This window comes from Pelodiscus sinensis, chromosome 9, assembly GCF_049634645.1.
Source record: "Pelodiscus sinensis isolate JC-2024 chromosome 9, ASM4963464v1, whole genome shotgun sequence".
NCBI classification, from domain to species: domain Eukaryota; kingdom Metazoa; phylum Chordata; order Testudines; family Trionychidae; genus Pelodiscus; species Pelodiscus sinensis.
This window is the reverse complement of record NC_134719.1, coordinates 13,593,952-13,612,653: the sequence shown is the minus strand read 5'-3', so window position 1 is coordinate 13,612,653 and position 18,702 is coordinate 13,593,952. Positions and strand designations below refer to the sequence as shown.

At 40.4% G+C, this 18,702-nt stretch overlaps 1 protein-coding gene and 1 long non-coding RNA gene across 4 annotated transcripts in view; one reads left to right on the top strand and one right to left on the bottom strand.

Moving 5' to 3' along the window:
* Positions 1-18,702, top strand: part of DAB1 (DAB adaptor protein 1) — a 777,383-nt gene that overhangs the window by 353,392 nt on the left and 405,289 nt on the right. The window lies entirely within an intron of this gene.
* On the bottom strand, positions 10,663-17,003 carry LOC142830652 (uncharacterized). Its single transcript, XR_012906089.1, has 3 exons — positions 16,787-17,003; positions 13,930-14,096; positions 10,663-12,119 (listed from the first exon to the last, which is right to left on the bottom strand). It is a non-coding gene; the product is annotated as an uncharacterized LOC142830652 (long non-coding RNA).

Sequence of the window (18,702 nt, the reverse complement as noted above, 5' to 3'; positions counted from 1 at the left end):
CATAACAACACTATAGCTTTGTCCATTAATAATCAGCAGAATGCCTAGAACCAATGTCTCTAAAAAGACAGTTTTCCTCCATCCAAAGAAAGAATAAACTACTTGCAGAGTCCATCTATGGGCTTGGGCCAGTGTGGCAATAAAAGAGCAAACAGAAAGGTGAAATTTTCACAAGTCCTCAGCATTGGTCTAGCTCTGCTTTTATTGAAAGCAACGGGAGTTGTACCAATGCACTGGCTAAAACTGAGTGTATTTGAAAATCTCATTTGAAGTCATTACTGTTCTCGAGACTAGAAAATACTGAATTTGGTTCTGGTACTTAAAGGGAAAATATTGCAGGAATATGTAAAAAAGTGTTGTATTTGGCACTGTAGGGGTATGTATGTGTGTGAATGACATGTAGAGCTATGAGAATTATTGATTGGTTTGCTGAACAAACCAAAACACTTGGGGTGGGGGGAATAGTTTCAGAATGACCCAAAACAATATTTTTTCAGCAAAACCAAAACAAAAGGGGGTTTGAGTCATACAAAACATTTCATTTAGATGTTGAGCATTTTAATGGCTTATTATTATATTTGATTTATAATTAAAAGTAATGGAAATTTAGAAACACTTTTCACAGACCTGCAGGAGGTCCCCAACCATCCTTTAGTTTCATGGGTCCGGTGTAGGAGGCACGAGTTCAAGTCCCCACTTTTTATGAATCATAGGAAGCAATTGAATATCATTTTCCCATGATGTGGGCAGGCCAGTGCCCAATTACCAGCCAGTAGGATAGTCAACAGTGGATCATTCTCAGTCTCTCCTGTTGAAGCTGTTCCACTTTGTATAAATAATTAAGCATTAATTGAGCCAGACAGACCTGGTGCAAATGATTTTATGGTAATCCTGAAGGTCAAGGCACTCAGGTGGCAGGGTTTCCAGATCCCATTATTATTTATTACTATTATTACTATTTCCTCCTCCTCCGGTTTTGTGAATTTTTGTTGATCTAAAACTGCAATTTTCTGTAAATAAACTATTTGTCCAAAAAAAAAATTGCCTCGCTCTAGTGACAATGACCTTTTGGCTTTACTTATAGGTCAACCACCCACCCATGGAATTAAAGTAGAATCGGTGTTTGGTTTTTTTTTTAAATCAGCTCAGTATTGCCCAAAATATATGCAGTCAGGAAACATCAATTGCAGTTATTATGTGGAACAAGTTTCTGAGCAATGCTGGCTTATTCATGAGAAACTCAGTCATGTTAAGAGAGCTTATCATTTATCTATTCTGCAAAGATCTGCCGTGTAAGGTAAAAGAGTGGGAGGAACTTGTTTTTTCTTCATATATTTCAAACAGGCATTCTTCTGCTTAATTCAGAGAGGTAAAAATCTTGCCTTGTGTCACCCTGAAAGCTACTGTGTCATTTTTAAACCTGAATGATTTACACAGCTGGATTAGTGATGGTACGGGAGCCTTTACCAAAGGTGAACAGGCTGAAGGCAGACAGATGTTCCAATGTTCTTGGCTGGGAATTATGCCTTCATTTGTCATGCTCTTATGGTCTTGTGTGAAAACACAGACGCACATACCTCCTTACACTCCATCACACCTGTTGACACTTACCCTGCATGTCTCAAAAGAATAGTTGAGCAGCAAAGGAAGACAAAAGAGAGATGTACCTTTGGCTCTGAAACAAGATAGGCTACACGGCTGTGCACAGCAAGGAAAGTGACAATTAGCAAAAGGTTCTCTATAAATAATCGCTTTGGTAATTTACCAGTGTGCAGTATATCCATAAATATAGGGGCTTGTGTTTGTGTTTACTTCCCTTCCTGAGAGCTACCACCCCGAGAAGAATTTTTTGTTGGTGCTGAGTTTGATCCACTCGCAGAGATCAAGAAAGGGGCTAAAGGGGAAAAATCATCCTAGAATCCAAACAGAGAGCGTGTTCGGCATTCAGGCCCTGATCCTACAAGCAGTCTGTGTGAGCAGACCATTGCACCCATTCAGAGCTACATTGAAGTGAATGGGGCTCTGTGCAAAGCTAGCTGCCTTAGAACGAAAGACAGAGTATGGTTGGAAATAAATGAAGAACTGGAAGTCATAATGTTGTTTAGATTTGGTTCCTGTTGGGATCTTGCTGCTCAGTTAATAAAACTGAAAAGAGGATCCATATAAAAGAGAAGTGTATGTGTGTGAGGAATATGGAAAGGAAGAGAGAGGAATGTATGTACAAGTAGAGTTTTATTTCCCTCATTGACATGCCTCATTTTAAGAACTTTTTGGCCACTTTGGCCTCTTTAATTCTCTGATAAATACTCTGTGCCAGACAGTCAACTGGTGTAAATCAGTATAGCTTCACTGAAGTCAATGAAACTGCACTTATGCCTGATTGATACCCTTTAGGAACAATGTTCCCCCTAATCTTTTCCATCCATGTGCAGATTTTTTCCATTTATGTGTGGAATGAATTTTTTATGTGCACTGAGGTGTGAATGTGCACCACTAGTAGAAACAAAAAACCTCGCTGCTCGCTGTGGGTGCTCTTCCAATCAGCTGGGAAGCATCTGAATCTCTCCTGAGCATCCGCACAAGCACACAGGTTACAGGAAACGCTGCTTGCCCACTAGGTCTGTTGTGTGCTGACTAAAATAGAAAATACGTATTACAGTTTTTAAATTGAGCATTGACACTTGGGAGTTCAGTATTTTGTTTTACATCAGCTGAAAGCTTGAAGGGTGCATCAAGCGGACCTGCAGACAGCTCTAAAGCATAAGTACCAACCTCAGAGCAGACTGTTACAAACCAGGGCACAAGCCCCCAACTGGATCTGAGTACTGTGTTTTGATTTCACCCACCAGTTATCAAGTCTAAATGCCCCAGGTACTATAACAGCCTTCACATCGTCACAGATGGTCCCCTCCCAGGGGTATTGTGGTGTGTCTTGCTTCCCAGGTAAGTGTACTTTTATGATAGATGGTCCCTTACACCAAAGTTCACAGCAATAGTCAGGTTACTCCCACTCCCAAAGGACCAGGCACTTACCTCAGGTCAATTACACTTTAGCTCTATGAGCACAGACAACCCTTGCAGCCAATTTTATAATAAGCTCTCTGTAGATTGATGATCTAGGAAAAGGAAATGAGAGTTAATTACAAGGTTAAAGCAGGTAAACAAATGAGTTCCAATGTTAACTTTCAAAAAGTAAGCAAAGCTTCTATAATAAGCAAGTGCAATATCGCCTTTAGAGTGAACCCACGCTAAACACTGGGGATTTTTTGTTTATGCTCAGTTATCCTTGTCCCTCAGAGTCCAAGCAGTATAAGCAGAGGCATTGACTTGCCCAATTCCCAGGGGAAACTTGGGTCCCCTCCATCTACTACACCAGTAGCCCAAACCCTCACCCATTCCTTCCCCTGCCTCTTCTTGGCCATATTCCTCCCTCACCTCCTGAACTCTGCTGAACAGCTGCTGGTTGCTAGGACCTGCCAACATAGGGTGGGGTGGGGGGAGGAGCTGATCTGTGGGGATGCCAGGGGATGCTGATCACACACTATTTTTTTTCCCCATTGGCATAGATGCCTATAAGCACATGGACACAGTTCTTCCTTGTTAGGGGTTTTATCCCTTTCCCCCTTCTGCTTTGAATTGAACATTGCTAACAGAGGGAATTCACTTGCCTGTCTCCTTTGCATTTGGCAGTAGGAGAGGAGCAATCAAGGAGACTTTTGTTCTCCTTGGCTGCATCTAGACTGGCATGATTTTGTGCAAGAGCAGCCACTTTTGCACAAAATCTTGCTGCCTGTCTACACTGGCCGAGAGTATTTGCGCACGAACACTGACTTTGTAATGTACTTGCGCAAGAGGGCCAGTGTAGACAGCAACGTTAATTTATAGCGCAAGAAAGTCCGATGGCTAAAATGGCCATTGGTGCTTTCTTGTGCAAGAGAGTGTGTACACTGGCACGGATGCTTTTGTGCAAAAGCAAATCTTTTGCACAAAGGCACATGCCAGTATAGATGCTCTCTTGCGCAAATACTTTTAACGGAAAAACTTTTCTGTTAAAAGTATTTGCGCAAAATCATGCCACTCTAGATGCAGCCCTTGGTGTTCCACAATAGATCATCTGATATTGATGGATCTGCCTAAGGGCGGGGCATATTTACCATCCATGGGAGGCCAGCATTTCACTCTAATTAGTGTCTCTCTCTCTCCTGCCTGGGGATTTACACATTAAGAGGTTTACCATGCAAACACTCAATTATTACCTTATGTAGTATTCAAACCAGGGTGACACATGGGGGGGAGGGGGAGCACAAGGGTTCACATGCTCGTCTCCTATCCCCGAGTAGGAGGGACCAGCCAGCAGCCAATAGAAGGGCTGACAAGGGTCTGCCGTGCCCCCTGCACTCCTCTCTCCGCCACTTCAGAGGAGGGGTGGGACCACCCCATGATCCCAGTCCATGGTGGGAATGGAGCACAGCTGGGGCCACCGTGTGCTGCTTTGCCCCCACTGCTGCCAGTGAGTATAGAGACCAGTGCTGTCTTCTCTATTCCCTAGGGACAGGGGTGGGGAGAGGTGGAGCAGGAGTGGGGAAGGAGTGGAGGTGTAGCAAGGGCAGGGAGAGGCAGGGTCTGGGATGGAGGGGGTTCCAGCTCTTCACCAGGTCCCTGGAGCTCTGCTCACCAGTTGCCTCAGTATTCACGTGAGGCACAAGGTTTGCCAGGATCACTGAGTACACTGGAAGGTCTATACAGAGTATATACTTGATATGTCACCTATAGCTTTTTTTTTTTTTTTGTATCTTTAAGCACTGAGTTATAACAAATTATTGTTTAGAGATTTTTGTACATGTGGGCACTTTAAACTAGTTTTTTAATGAATTCTTCTGCACAGAAAGTCATTTTGTTTATTTAGTTCTAGAGCTTTATGGAGCACACTAGCTAGAATTCATACACATTGGTTAAATGAAATGTAAACGCATGATGGTTTGTGTCTTTATAGATGCTGTTGACTTATATATGCTGCCTAGCATGCATATGTATTATGCCGATAATACTACCCACAATATATATTCCAAGCATTTAAGTATACATAGCATTAAGCATTAATTTAGCCGTTATGTAGCCCAAATTGGCCTGTACCATGATTATAATCCTGTTTGCTTATGCTAAGTATCCCAAAACACATTGCATTAGTTGATACAAGCTTTGGCTTATGTAGATAAGAAAGCTGTCAGTATCAAGACATACTTTTTTTCCTCATAGCAATGAAAAGGGAATTACTTTCACAAAACTATTTACACTGCTGCCGGCCTTGGAGTTGCCTACATGCCCCTCACGAACCTGGTATGCCTGTACCCTGAACAAAGATAAGGGTGCATCGTGGCCTGTAATGCCTGGGCTCTGAACAAAAGATAAAGGGATACGCCATGGTGTCAAACAAATAAGGTAAAAAGCTGATACGTTGTCTCTAGTTGCGGGTGATTTATAGTGGTTTTCAAATTATGGGTTGCAACCCAGTAATGGCTCGCACAGTGTCAGGCGCTGAGTTATCTTGCTGTAGGGTGACTTGGTGAGTAGTGCAGGTGCTAAGGCAGGTTTCCTGACTCTTCTGGCACAGTGGATTACCAAGCAGTCAGCAGCAGAGCTGGCTCCTACGCGGGGTGGGGCCATAGGGCTCTGTGTGCTGGCCCCACCCTGAGATAGGCTACACACTCCCATTGGCCAATTCCTAGCCAATGGGAGCTGTGGGGGGGATCAGTATGTGTGGGCCAGAACAACATGCAGAACTGCTTGTGTGCCTCCACCTAGGAGCTAGACCTGCTGCTGGCCACTTCAATGGCACAGCGTGATCCACGGTGCCAGGAGAGGCAGGAAGCCTGCCTTAGCTCCCCCACTGTGCCACTGGCCAGGAGCCACTGTAGGTAAGCGCGTGCCCAGCCATGAGCATCAACCCCCTTCCCCAGCCCTGAGGCCCCCCCCGAACCTGGAGCCACCTCCTGCATCCCAGACCTCTCATTCCTGCCCCTGTTCCAGAGCCCGCACTCTCGTCAAAAGATTATAATTATGTTGGGTCACGGCCATCAATAATTTTCTTCAACTGAGTCACGAGAAAAAAAGTTAGAAAACCACTGTATTGTACCATTTACTGGTAAGCGCGTAGAATATGAAAGACTGGCTTTAAGAAGGATGTAACCTCTGTTTAAGATAAATGTAACATTGCTGCACAGAACTGCTTTACAGAGATTGGTGTCATATAGAACCTTTCCTTTTTCTCATGTCCTACTGATAAATGCAACGGGCATTGGCTATTCGGGTTTCCTGAATATATTTCATAAGGCAACAATTTGAATCCCACGTGAGTCACTGCTTCGGTGACAAACCTGACCTAGGCTGAAACACCATAATCTTAAACTAAAAGTATGAGCTGCTAGATGTTGAGGTAAAGCTCTGTAGTTGAGGACTATAACAATTCGTATCCTCTATGCATCAACTCAGATGGAGAGCCCTAATATACACTCAACAGTGGATTACACATAGGTCTTTCCATGTGGTTTAATTCTTTCATGCCTCTCCCCTAGTGGCTATGATGTAATGACTAACTATATGGTCAAGAGCTTCAGAGAGGTAGCCGAGTTAGTCTGTAACAGGAAAAACTTAAACAACAAATAGTCTAGGAGCACTTTAAAGACTAACAAAACAAGTAGATGGTATCATGAGCTTTTCTACACATTTTGTAAGTCTTTAAAGTGCTCCTAGACTATTTGTTGTTTTTAAGTTTTTCATACGGTTATGATCCTTTTACAAACAAACATGGGAGGGAAAAGGGAATTTTGTGAGGTTAATTCTGCTAGTAGTTAACTTTCATGCAACTCAGTGACGCTGCCACCCCATTGCTCGGATGCGAATGTATGTCATGTTGCTGACCCAAGTCTTCATGCTGTAGATATTTTTGCATGAAAGGGTGTCTCAATAATAATAGCTGTGCAGTAGCCTAAGCAGAAACACCATGATAAGAAATAAACTCCTACCTTTTATCTCTGCCTGTCATCCTGTTAATTAGATTGAAGCTTGTTAGACGTATTGATTTTTTTAAACCCCTTTTATTTTGAAACCAGCATAGATGGAATTATGGGTATAATGACTATGGCTAAACAGATGGCAGAGCTTCAGAGAAACAAATTCCTGCTGGGTGAATTTTGTCCTAAGAGTTTACAAAGCAGCCAGTAGTCATGTAACATCTGTTTGGTTACATAGATACATATATGTATATAGAATTTCACATCATTATGAATGCTAGATAAATGGTATGCTGGAGATTAAATATTGTAAATCTCAGCCCATGTCTGTCAGTCTTACACTATCTCAAAACCACAATAAGAAAAATAATCTGAAATTAAGTTGCATGTTGATTTAAGAGGTTTTATGAGAAAAAAGCTTCTGACTTTGAACAAAACTCTCTTCTTAGATCCACTGGACAGATCATGACTTTTCTGCGCTCCTTCCAAGCATCTCTGCAAGCATAGTTGTAGGGTATTTCCCCCCTTGCCTACCAGGTCAAATCTCTGAACGGATTATTTTGGTACATGTCTAGTGAACATTTTATATGGTTTTCTAATAGCTCATTGTATAAAAAGCAGTGCACAATGAGACAAATGCAGCACATGTCTGAAGCAAAGCTGGCTACTACAGGCACATCAAACATATATTATGCTCTCTGGCTTCCAATACATAATTGACTCAAGTTAACGGCTTGACTTTATCATGGTTTTTTAATCTTTGATGTGCTCAATGGCCTTGTGTCCAGCATAGCTAAAGCTCCACAATGAAGACTGTGCTTGGTAAGTCTAGTCCTCTGGCACATTAGACCTTTCTACAATTAAGGTAAATCTCAACTATGGAAGGAGAGCTTTCTTTGAGGCCAGTCAAAGACTGTGGAATGAATGGCATAAAAACGAAGGATCCATCCCCAGCCTCACTACCTTCCACTTCCTGTTGCTCCCATTGGCCAGGAACAGTGATTTGCAGCCAACAGGAGCTGTGATCACCTGTACCTGTAGAGGCCCAGGTAAACAAAGTGTCTCATGGCCAACTAGCAGATTGCCCTTACAAGCCACGACCCAGAGTTTGAAAGCCCTTGGTATTGACTCTGCTGGTGAGTTAAGATATGGCTTCTAGCACGTGGATGTATTTCTTTGACTTTGCCTCCTTTAACAGAAATACCTCACAAGTACGTCATAACCCACCCCATCAAAACAAGTCCTTCCACTGCACATGCTCCTTCCCTGAGAGAGGACGAGAGGATGAGCTACATGTTTTATGCATTACAGGAAGTCACTCAGGCACTGTACTATGGTAATAAACACAATAAGAACCTACCTAGAATATAAGAGAATATCAATTTGTTTCTCTCCACTCCTTGAAGTGCGGTTAATAATATTTCCCTAGCTAGTGTATGGAAGCATGGGAAGGACTACTTAGTAGCTGACTGTACTTTGCCTTTGGAAAGAGAAAGTATTACTCCTAAAGCAACTTAGAGAACTTCCATCCTCATTTATTTTATTTGCTTTTGGATCAGAGCCTTCTTTGCAAAAGACTCTTGTCTTCAGTCCCGCTGGCAACATGGCAGAATCCCAGCCAGACCACATCCCAGGTGAGAAGTAGGATGCATCTCTTCTTCCAGCTTTCAAATAATGGTAGCCACTAGTTTCTGTCTACATTTAATCTGCTGGGATCTTGGAACCCTTCAAGGAAACTTCTCAGATGCAGTAAAAGGTCATGAAGTATTGGCTTCTAATGCTGGTGGTTGCAATTCTTTTTATTGAACTAGTGTAAAATTTCATCTAGACCTAATGGTTATGGGCCCCCAATAAATAGTTGTGATATTAATCATAGTTTGCATTTCAGTACCCAGTATCTGTTTCCTGATCAGAGCTATTCATAGATGTGCCAGAATCTGAGAGCAAGAAACATGTTTATAAGTTTAAGCTTTGGAGTAACCAAAGGAGAATGAAGATCCCTCAGAGCAGGCAGAGCATTGAGTACCTTTTAAGAAAATCGATTTTTCATGGTCTTTACCTCCTCTGGTAAGTTTTGCCTACTTAGTCTCCTCTGCCTTTAGACTTTGGTGCTAAGGCATTGAGAAAAGCTCATGTTAATGATCCAATCATTAAAGACCCATACCTTTAAGAGAAAGTTGAGAGCAGGAGGAGCTCAGTACTTCCGAAAATCAGACTGTTAATTAAGGTCCCATGTAATACAGTATCAAGTGTTACAGTTTCCATCAAGAAAACTTAAGAAGTGTTAAAGCCCTCCTAAGTTAAAACACAAACACGTTAACACCTTTAAAACTTTAAAAACAACAAAGGTCCTGTAGCACCTTAGTGATTAACCAATAATATATAGATAATATCATGAACTGGGCACAACCCACTTCTTCAGGTGACAAATTTGGAGCAAGAAGCACGGAGATTCAATTCTAAAGCAGAAAAAGAGAGGAGAGAGGGAGGGGAAGAGGGAGTTATATTGTCCTTGCTAAATGAGGTTAACAGAGCGGGCTGAGAGTGCCCAATGCTTAGCTTTTGATACCATTTGGGTGTTGAATATAACAGCCCATCCAGGTCATGTCTTTGTTCAAGCCATGCAAGATAGTATCAGATTTGCATCGGAAGGCCAGTTCTGCAGTTTCTTTCTCTAGTCATTGACTCCTGAAATTACTTTGTAAGAGAATAGTCCCTTTTAAATCAATTAATGCGTTCCCTGGCAAGTTAAAATGTTCCCCAAAAGTTTCTGTGTGTTACCATTTAGAATATCTGATTTGTGTTCATTAATCCTTGGTCGCAGTGATTGTCCAGTTTTGCCAATATACAGGGCAGAGGGGCTTAGCTGGCACATGATGGCATATATCACATTAGTGGATATGCAGTTGTATGAGCCTCTGATGTGGTGGCTTATGTGGTTAAGTCCTGTGTTGATGTCACTTGAGTAGGTATGTGGACAGAGTTGACACTGGAGTTTATTGCAAGGGTCGGTTCCTAGGTGAGTATGTTTGAGGTGTGATACATGGTTTCTGGAAATAATTTTTTCAAGTTAGGGGGTTGCTTGTAGGCGAGGACTGGCCTGTGAGATTGAGGGAACATCCAGGATAGGTTGTAGATTGTTAATCATGCAGTGGAGGGGTTTAAGCTGGGGGGCTGTAGGTGATCACTTGTGGTGGTGTTCTGTTATTTTGTTTGTTGGGCTTATCTTGAAGAAGCTGATGCCTGGGTACTTGTCTGTCACTTTCAATCTGTTTTTTTCCCCCACTTCCCTGGGTTGGCATTTAAGTTTTAAGAATTCCTGATAGAGCTCCTGTAGGTGTGTGTCTCTGTCTGTAGGATTGGAGCAAATCCAAGGTTGTATCTTAGGGCCTGGCTGTAAACAGTTGATCAGGTAATGTGTCCTGGATGAAAGCTACAGGAATGTAGCTAATCATAATGGTTGGTATGTTTCTGGTGTAAAGTGGTGGAAATCTTCATTTTAAATTTTAAACATTTCCCAATTGTGCTACCTGACATAAATGCTGCTTTATGTGATCATTGAGCTAATGAACATGTAATTGAGACTCTTACAAATATATAACACAAGGAAAAACTAAAATATACACATAAATTACAGAACTTTATAGTTCAGTTTACTGTGATTTATTAAGATCAGTTGTAATGTTATATTGCGACATATTTCAGAATTTTCTTTTCTTAGCATATCAAGTATTTATCATTAAGCAATAGATTAGAATTTATCGCACAAATAAGGCAATTTTCTCAGGTTAAATGCATTTCCCAATCCGTTTTTTCTTTTCTAACATATTCATTTAGCCCAGCAAATTTATATAGGTAATTAAAATCTAAATATTATTCCACCCAAATATATTCAAGTTAGAATGAAAACCAACCAACCAACTAATGCAAAATTGTACTTATAGAATAGGAATGAGATGAAAAGAGAATATATTGGTAGTTTGTTAAATAAATTAGGTCGGCTTTAAAGTAGGGAAACCAACTCAGGTAGGCTATTCTGAAAATATTTTTTGCCCTTTTTCCCTAACAGAGGTCCAGATTTGGAAAACAATTATGGAGTAGAATTCCTGCTGGGTTTTGTGACCGTTTTACTGCCTCCAAGACTGCAGAAAATAATCCATATTATTTTGTGTCATTTGTGCCTTATTGTGGAGTTTCTCTATTTTGTTTTTAGTGTTGATCCCAACGAACAATAGCTTATTGAAAAAGAATGGGAAAGATAAAATTATAGCACTGGGAATTGACTTCTATGAGGTAAAGTGACAATGATTAATTAAAGTTGCAGAAAGAATTTGCTTTACTATATAGACTGTTGCTGTTGTTTCTCCACTCACCTCCCTAATAATTAGAGATGGGCTCAAGACACAATATTAGGATTTGGATCCAGGTTTCCAGTTTCCCAGAATTGTCAGATTTGGGTGCTTGGTTCATCCCCAAAGAAGCAGGAGAGACCTATATGAATATACACCAACTGCAAAATTCACATCTAATTTCAGATACTGAATTCTCCAAAATCTGCAGGAGTTGACAGGTAGGGTTTTGAATTATGCCCACTAACAGGATATAAAACATGGTGAATTGACTGTATATTACAGATCTAAGTCACGCCCCTTTTAGTAGTTTTTCAACTTCCTTTCATCACCCTTAAAACATATACACAGGCTGAGAATGTTGTCAAAAGGTAAAAGTATGTTAACAATTACTGAAGTAGGTGATAATGAATAACACACAGCGAGAAAATAATAGCGCTAAAATAACTGTGCACATTTTAACCCGACAGTGTGTAATAGTGCTGTGCAGTTTATATTACACTTCTCCTCATCAAGAGAGTGAAAGGAGTATTTTATGCACTTCCTATAAATTTCACTGTTTAGCTTCTTTGCTCAAGGATGTCTCCAGATCCTTAGCCACTTTTCCTCCTTCCCGCTTCATCCTTGCTCTCTGTGCTAATGCTGACAACTGAGCTTCTTTATGATAAAGAGCGCAAAGAACATGGAACATTGTTTGAGCTCATTGGATGACAGGCCAGTGCAGGTTTAAACACCAATTACCACATTTCACATGACAAATCTGAAAGAAAAAAAAAAGATCATTTAATAAATTTATTATGAAGGCAAATGACTCCTACATAAATCAAACTGCCTTGTTAAGAATATACTCAGTCAGCTAAATACAGTGGTGATAAAGGTTAACTCCACAGTCATGACACTAACTCTTGTGTCATTTCTTATGAGATGTTGTGATGTGCCATTATTGTGATATCTAATATTTCTAGCCTAAACATCTTGTGACGGGGATGATGTTTGTTCATGTCACCCCCTCAATAGGTCAAAAATGGGTTAAATGCCAGAGGACTGTGAATATTCAATCCACCATTTTGACAGTGGGTGGAAGCATACATCCTCTATTTTACTCTCTTTTTCTGTGTATATTGTGCTATCTACGGTATTTCTAAGAGCTCCCATTAATGCATAATTCTGAATTAATATATACTGAATTAAAATAAGTAGTGTCGCTGTTCTGGTCTTTTGTATCCCTCCATAATATATATATAATCCAGCCATCATTCCTATAGACTATATTGTCTTCTCATCATCAATAAGTCCCTCCTCTCATCCTTCTTTTAGCTGTTGTCTAGCATCCTTCCAGAGTTTGTCTGGTCTAACTCCAAGACCAATCTTGTGCACCCTAAACTACAGGAATTGCCACCTCTTGGGTACAGCACACGTAGAAAAAGATATTACAATATAAGTCTATCCAGAAGTGACATGAACAAACATCATCCCCATCATGAGATGCTTAGGCTGGAAATATTTCCACTGATGGAGTTAGTTTATAAGCTCAGTCTCTTAGGGTATGTCTAGACTGCATGGCTCCGTTGACGGAGCCATGTAGATTTGTTTACTGGGCAAAGGGAAATGAAGCGGCGCTTTAAATAATCGCCGCTTCATTTAAATTTAAATGGCTGCCGCGCTGTGCCGATCAGCTGTTTGTTGGCTCAGCGCACTAGTCTGGACGCTCCACGGTTGACATCAAAGGCATTTGTCGACCTCCCCGGTAAACCTCATCCTCATCGCCGCTTCATTTTCCTATGCCGGGTAGAGGCATGTTGTCTGTCGTCAAAGGCATGTAGTCTAGACATACCCTTAGACACCAATCTTGTCAGGAGCACCATGCAATGATCTTTGCACTTCTGGGGAGGCCCAGTGATTTTGTGAATCTGTTTATACAGTGGTCCTTACAAAAATCAAAACTTCAAGTTGTGATCTCATCTGTCAGGAAACATGTCTTAATTTGATCTCAATAAATTCTTTCTTATTGTAAGAACAGCAGGACAATGGAGCAGATTACCTAGGGAGTTTGTGGTTCAAAACTAGGCTGGATAGCCATCCACCGTGGATGGTTTAGCTAGAATAAGTCCTACACCATGGCAGGGGCTGAAACAGATGACCTTTCTGGTCCCTTCTAAAGTGATGAGTCTATGACCTCGGCCCTGTTTTCATCATTCACCGAAGTAATTTTATTGAAGCTGCTGGGGCTGCGTACATGAATGAAGTTTGCCAGATTTGGGTTTTAATTTGTAATGTGATGCATATATTTACAGGTCCTCTAAATGACTGTAACAGTTATAAAGAACAATATATGAAGCTGCTAATGGGGCATTCCTCAGGGCCCCAAATCCTCCAAAATCTGTCCCATATTCCCTGTTTTTTCCCTTAAATTTTGTTTGAAATGTGCATGTCGTTCTTATAAGTCTTCATCAAAAGATCTGCTTTTCAAGAAGCACACACACAGCTAGCCAAAGATGCATGTACTTGCTCCAGAATTTAATATAAGTGTGAATAAGGTGCCAATCACCTTGATAACTAACAATGCTTACCCAAAGATGGCAGATGCAAACCAGTAGAGTCAACACTAAGGGACTGAAGTGTCTATCATTAGTAGAAGGTTTAGATATGGGTAAGGCTGTACATCCTTTTGGATAAACCACTGGATTAGGGGCCTCTGCAACTTTTGACATATGACTTAATTTACACTCAGCCTCATCTGTAAAATAGGGATAATACTCCTTTAGTTAATGGTTATTGTGAAGAGAAGATTCATTAAGGATCTGGAGTTGTTCAAACGAAAACCATGTAATTACATAGATTATCATGATGATAATGTATATAAGAATTTAAATAGAAAAATATTTATTTTTTGTTTAGTGCCAGTATCAATCTGGCTCATAGCAAAGGTAAAAACATTTGATCAGTTTCAGGTTTCCGAAGAGCTCTTAAGAACAGTGTGGATGGGGTGGGGATTTTAAGAATATACATAATTAATGTCTTTGAATTCTGTGCCTTATGATGATCTGTATATGTCCCCAAACTGGGTTTAATTCAGTTATACCTATGGTGAAGACAATCCAGTCACAGTAAGAAAATGCAAACAGCAGACTGCCATATGTTGCTCCTCATGATTCAGATGAGTAGGTGTGTCCTTTGCTCTCCCAGAGTATTCCTAGGGCCAGATGCCTGTGGCACCACAGCTGTTGTGCTTTAATTCCCCCTCTTTATTTTACTTTCTGCTGCTGCTATCTGCAACATGGAGGTTTTAGGCTGCTGTTGCTGTGATACAGTTCTGGAAATATAGTACTTCTCTGTAGATGAAATTACTGACACTTACTGTACTATGAATTACGGTGGTCTTGGGTAAGCATCCCTGTTGAATGACACGGTGTTTTAGGCTTTTGTTTGTTTGATCACTCACTCTAAAGAATTTGGCTCAGTTGATGGTATATTGATGATTTTGATCATCAGCATTACAGGCCAGGAATATACCTAATATCAGCAACCAGCATCGACGGTAAAACCATGTAATCACACTGCTAGGTAATTTTTTACAGAATTCTTTATGAATTCACATTATGACTCGGTCCTTTAATATCTTATCACCAGATGATTTACTCAGCATTGCTTAGGTCTTTAACACAAATAAGTTGTGTTTTTCTTCATTTAAACCATAGCTCTGGAGTGAAGCTGGGTTGAAGAGTTCAGAGTTCAGGCTGCCCTAGAGAGAGAGGACTATCCCAGCCCTCTCGCACTGCAGCACCTTGGGTCCAAGCGAGAATTGCCTGTCCATGGCCACTGCAGCTGTAGCGGTCCCAACTGGGAGAGGGGTGAATGTCCCATGGCTGGGGGACAGATACACACAGACAGACAAAACAAACAGACAATCTTTCTGAAATATAAAGTAGATAGTTGTCCCTTTCTCCAGCCCTGCACCCTCCTGGCCCGATGGGGTTATAGCTGTCCCAATCCCCATCTCTGGCCCCTTGTTATCCCATTGTGGTCATTCTATACTATAACTTTTTCTTCTACCAGACTCCTCCCTTTTCATTGTATGAGAAACAGTCAAATTCCAGGCACATCCAATTTTAAATTATGTAGCTTACTCTTATACCAAATTTGATGGTCCTAGCTCTTACTGTTTAGGAAGAGTTCTTGAACAAATGGACTCACAGACAGATGAACACACAGACACAGAAACTCTCTCAAATAGATAGCAGATTGCAAACAGTCAAATTATGCCCTACTTGATTGTTACGGCTAGTAGCCCAGGAGAGACAAGCTTTATTACAACAATAGAAATCTACTTGTATTCCAAAACATGTAAACATTGTGGCTATGTCTAGACTACAAGCCTCTTTCAAAAGAGGCTTTTTTGAAAGAATGGTTTGAAAAAGCCTCTTTCGAAAAGGAGCATCTAGACTACAATTAGTACTTTTGAAAAAGCAAGTTGCTTTTTCGAAAGAGAGCACCCAGGCAGTCTGGATGGTCTTTTTCGAAAAAGCACAGTTTGCATTACACAGCGCCTTTTTTCGAAAAAAGGCGTTCTTCCTCATAAAACAAGGTTTTTCATGGTTGAAAAAACTGCTGCGTTGTTTTGATTTACTTTGGAAAGAACATGGTATCAGTCTAGACGCAGGTAAAGATTTTTTTTAAAAGACCACTTTTTTTTTTTTTTTGAAAAATCCCTGTAGTCTAGACACACCCTGAATGTGGAACGTTTATGGCTTTACTCAAAATGCTGGCATTCGGAATACTTGTTGGTCTGGTTTGTTTATTGTCCATGTTGGAAAAAATTCAGTGCAGAGAATACAGACTTCAAAGAGAAACTGCAGAGCTACAATTCATTTGACAATTTGACACTATCACTGCTAGAAGTGGGCCTCATCTCGTTGTTAGTGCAGAGAATGTGACCAACGTCAGTGATTCAATCAAGTCCCTATTCAGACCCGTATTTTCTAGACATAGAGGGTTTGTACTGGCCCACTGTAAAAATCCCATTGACTCAATAGAGATAGGATATCACCCATTGTAAGTTATGGAATTTTGTGATCAAGTTAGCAAACACATTTAATAATAACAAAATAGATACAAGGACAATTAAAAACTAAATATTCTTTATCTATTTGAAAAGTGTAGAGTTTAGTTTTATTTATAGTGCTTGATGATACAGTGGTAAATATCCATTGGCTATGCTTTAACAGGAATGAAGTCTCAAGAAAGTGAGATCTCACAATGAACCTTGTCTGTTAAGTTTTGGCTAAGAATTGAAGAGAGACTTGCATTTTCTATAAGAATGTCATGGTGTGTAGATTAGCAAAGTGCAAAATAGCAAGATTCTTTTGCACTATAGTGTTAAAATAAAGTTGAAGGGTTGTGTTACATTGACAGAAGCCAGGAAATTACCTTTATATTCTGAAGAGTTTGCTGAAATCTCATAGAAAAGAGTCTATGTGGAGATAATTCTGTTGATATATATTTTCTCTAGTATATTTCTCTTTTCAGGAATACAAGTTCTTTGTTATTTATGAGTTCATTTTCTCCTGCTGCTTCTCCGTTCATTACAAGCATCGTAATCTTCCATTTATGACATCACAATTACTTGGTAGGGAAATAATTATGATTTCACAAACTGAAGATTCTGACCTTCAAACAAGCAGGGCACAGCTGGAGAGAACAGATTCATAAGCAACAGTAATTTGGGGTGAAAATGTCCTTCACAATTAAGAGAGAGCGAGAGAAAGAGAGGGCAGGAGGGAAACATAAATATTACCATGAGATTGATTTTTGAAGAGATTATTTTTCTGGATTTTTAACTTGCCTCATTTAGCCTTAGTGAATTTAGCCTCATTTAGCCTCAGTGAAACCTAGATGTATTTTTCAAGAATGCATGTATACTGTATTAACAAAACTGCAGCCAAATATCTTACTTTTGGATGTCCTGACTCTATTGTGCCATAACTTAAATTTTAAATAGGTTAATATTTAGGTGCATTTTTCTTGAGAGAAAACTTTCTTGTGGAAATGTTAAAGAACTGACCCAACCAGCTGTAATGATCAAGAAAAAAACTATTGCTTTTTATCATTTCAATAAGCAGACTTCAAAACATACAGGATGAAATTCTGCCTCTGCTGAAGTCAAGTGGATTCATGTAATTGACTTTAATTGGGTCCAGAATTCAACCCCGGATGCTAAGTCATTTAAAAACAAAGGTGAATTTGCCTTCTGTCTACAGCCACATTTTGGGGGTAAACTGTGATTATTGCGTTTTAGTAACCAAGTGTCAAAGTAAATTTCTCAGGACATGTCTATACTTACCAGAAGATCAACACTCCAGAGGTCGATCTTCTGGTGTTTGATTTAGCGGGTCTAGTATAGACCCGCTAAATCGAATGCTGAAGGCAGTTCCCACTGGTGTCAAGTACTCCTCCTTGTGTGGGGAATAAGGGAAGCCAACACAAGCATTTGCTCCCATCGGACTCCAGAAGTATGGACAACGCCAACACTTGGCTTAAGGTAAGCCAACTCCAGCTACGCATTTTACATAGCTGGAGTTGCGTACCTTAGCCAACCGTCCTGATCTAGTGTAGACCAGGCCTCAGGTACAGCAAAGTAGAGTTGGGGTCTCAGCTATTTCCATAGTGTGGCACACATCTCAAGAGCAACAATGTCATGTGGGTCTCTTTCTCTGCTCATTTACAATCACAGACAGTCCCATGCCAACGATTCAGTGTGAATTGAACATATAATAAGTTATCCTGTATGAACACATGCTCTGAAATGGTAAATTCCACAAGCATATGGGAAAGTATTTGAAGAGAAGTAGGCGTCTCCTTATTATTCATAGCACTTAGAAACTACAGAACTGTGTTATGTTTTATTTTTACTTTTGTGGTTGGAGGAAATCCTACCATCCTTTTGCATTTTAGTAACATGACATCTCCATGATTGGATTTGACATAGGCTAATTAAAGGTGACCAGAATGCCACTTAAATCAGTTCAAGTTTTTGTACACTTGTCTAACAATAATAGGAGTGTGGGTGTGTATGGTGTGCTCCAATATTTGTAGTGCAGAAGTCTACGAACAGTTGCAATCAGCATGGATCTAAATTTGGCAGATGGTTTAAATGGCAAGGAAGGAACATTTCCATTTTAAATGACATGAACAAGGGGATTTTCCTACTCTCTGTGGTTTCCCTTGAATTGAAAGGGCAGCTGGTGGACAACACTTTTCATAATGAAGAGACTCCTGAGTGCCTGCAGTGGAAGACTGACAAGTAAATAGCTTTATATGCACATCTCGACTATGTACATTTTGTG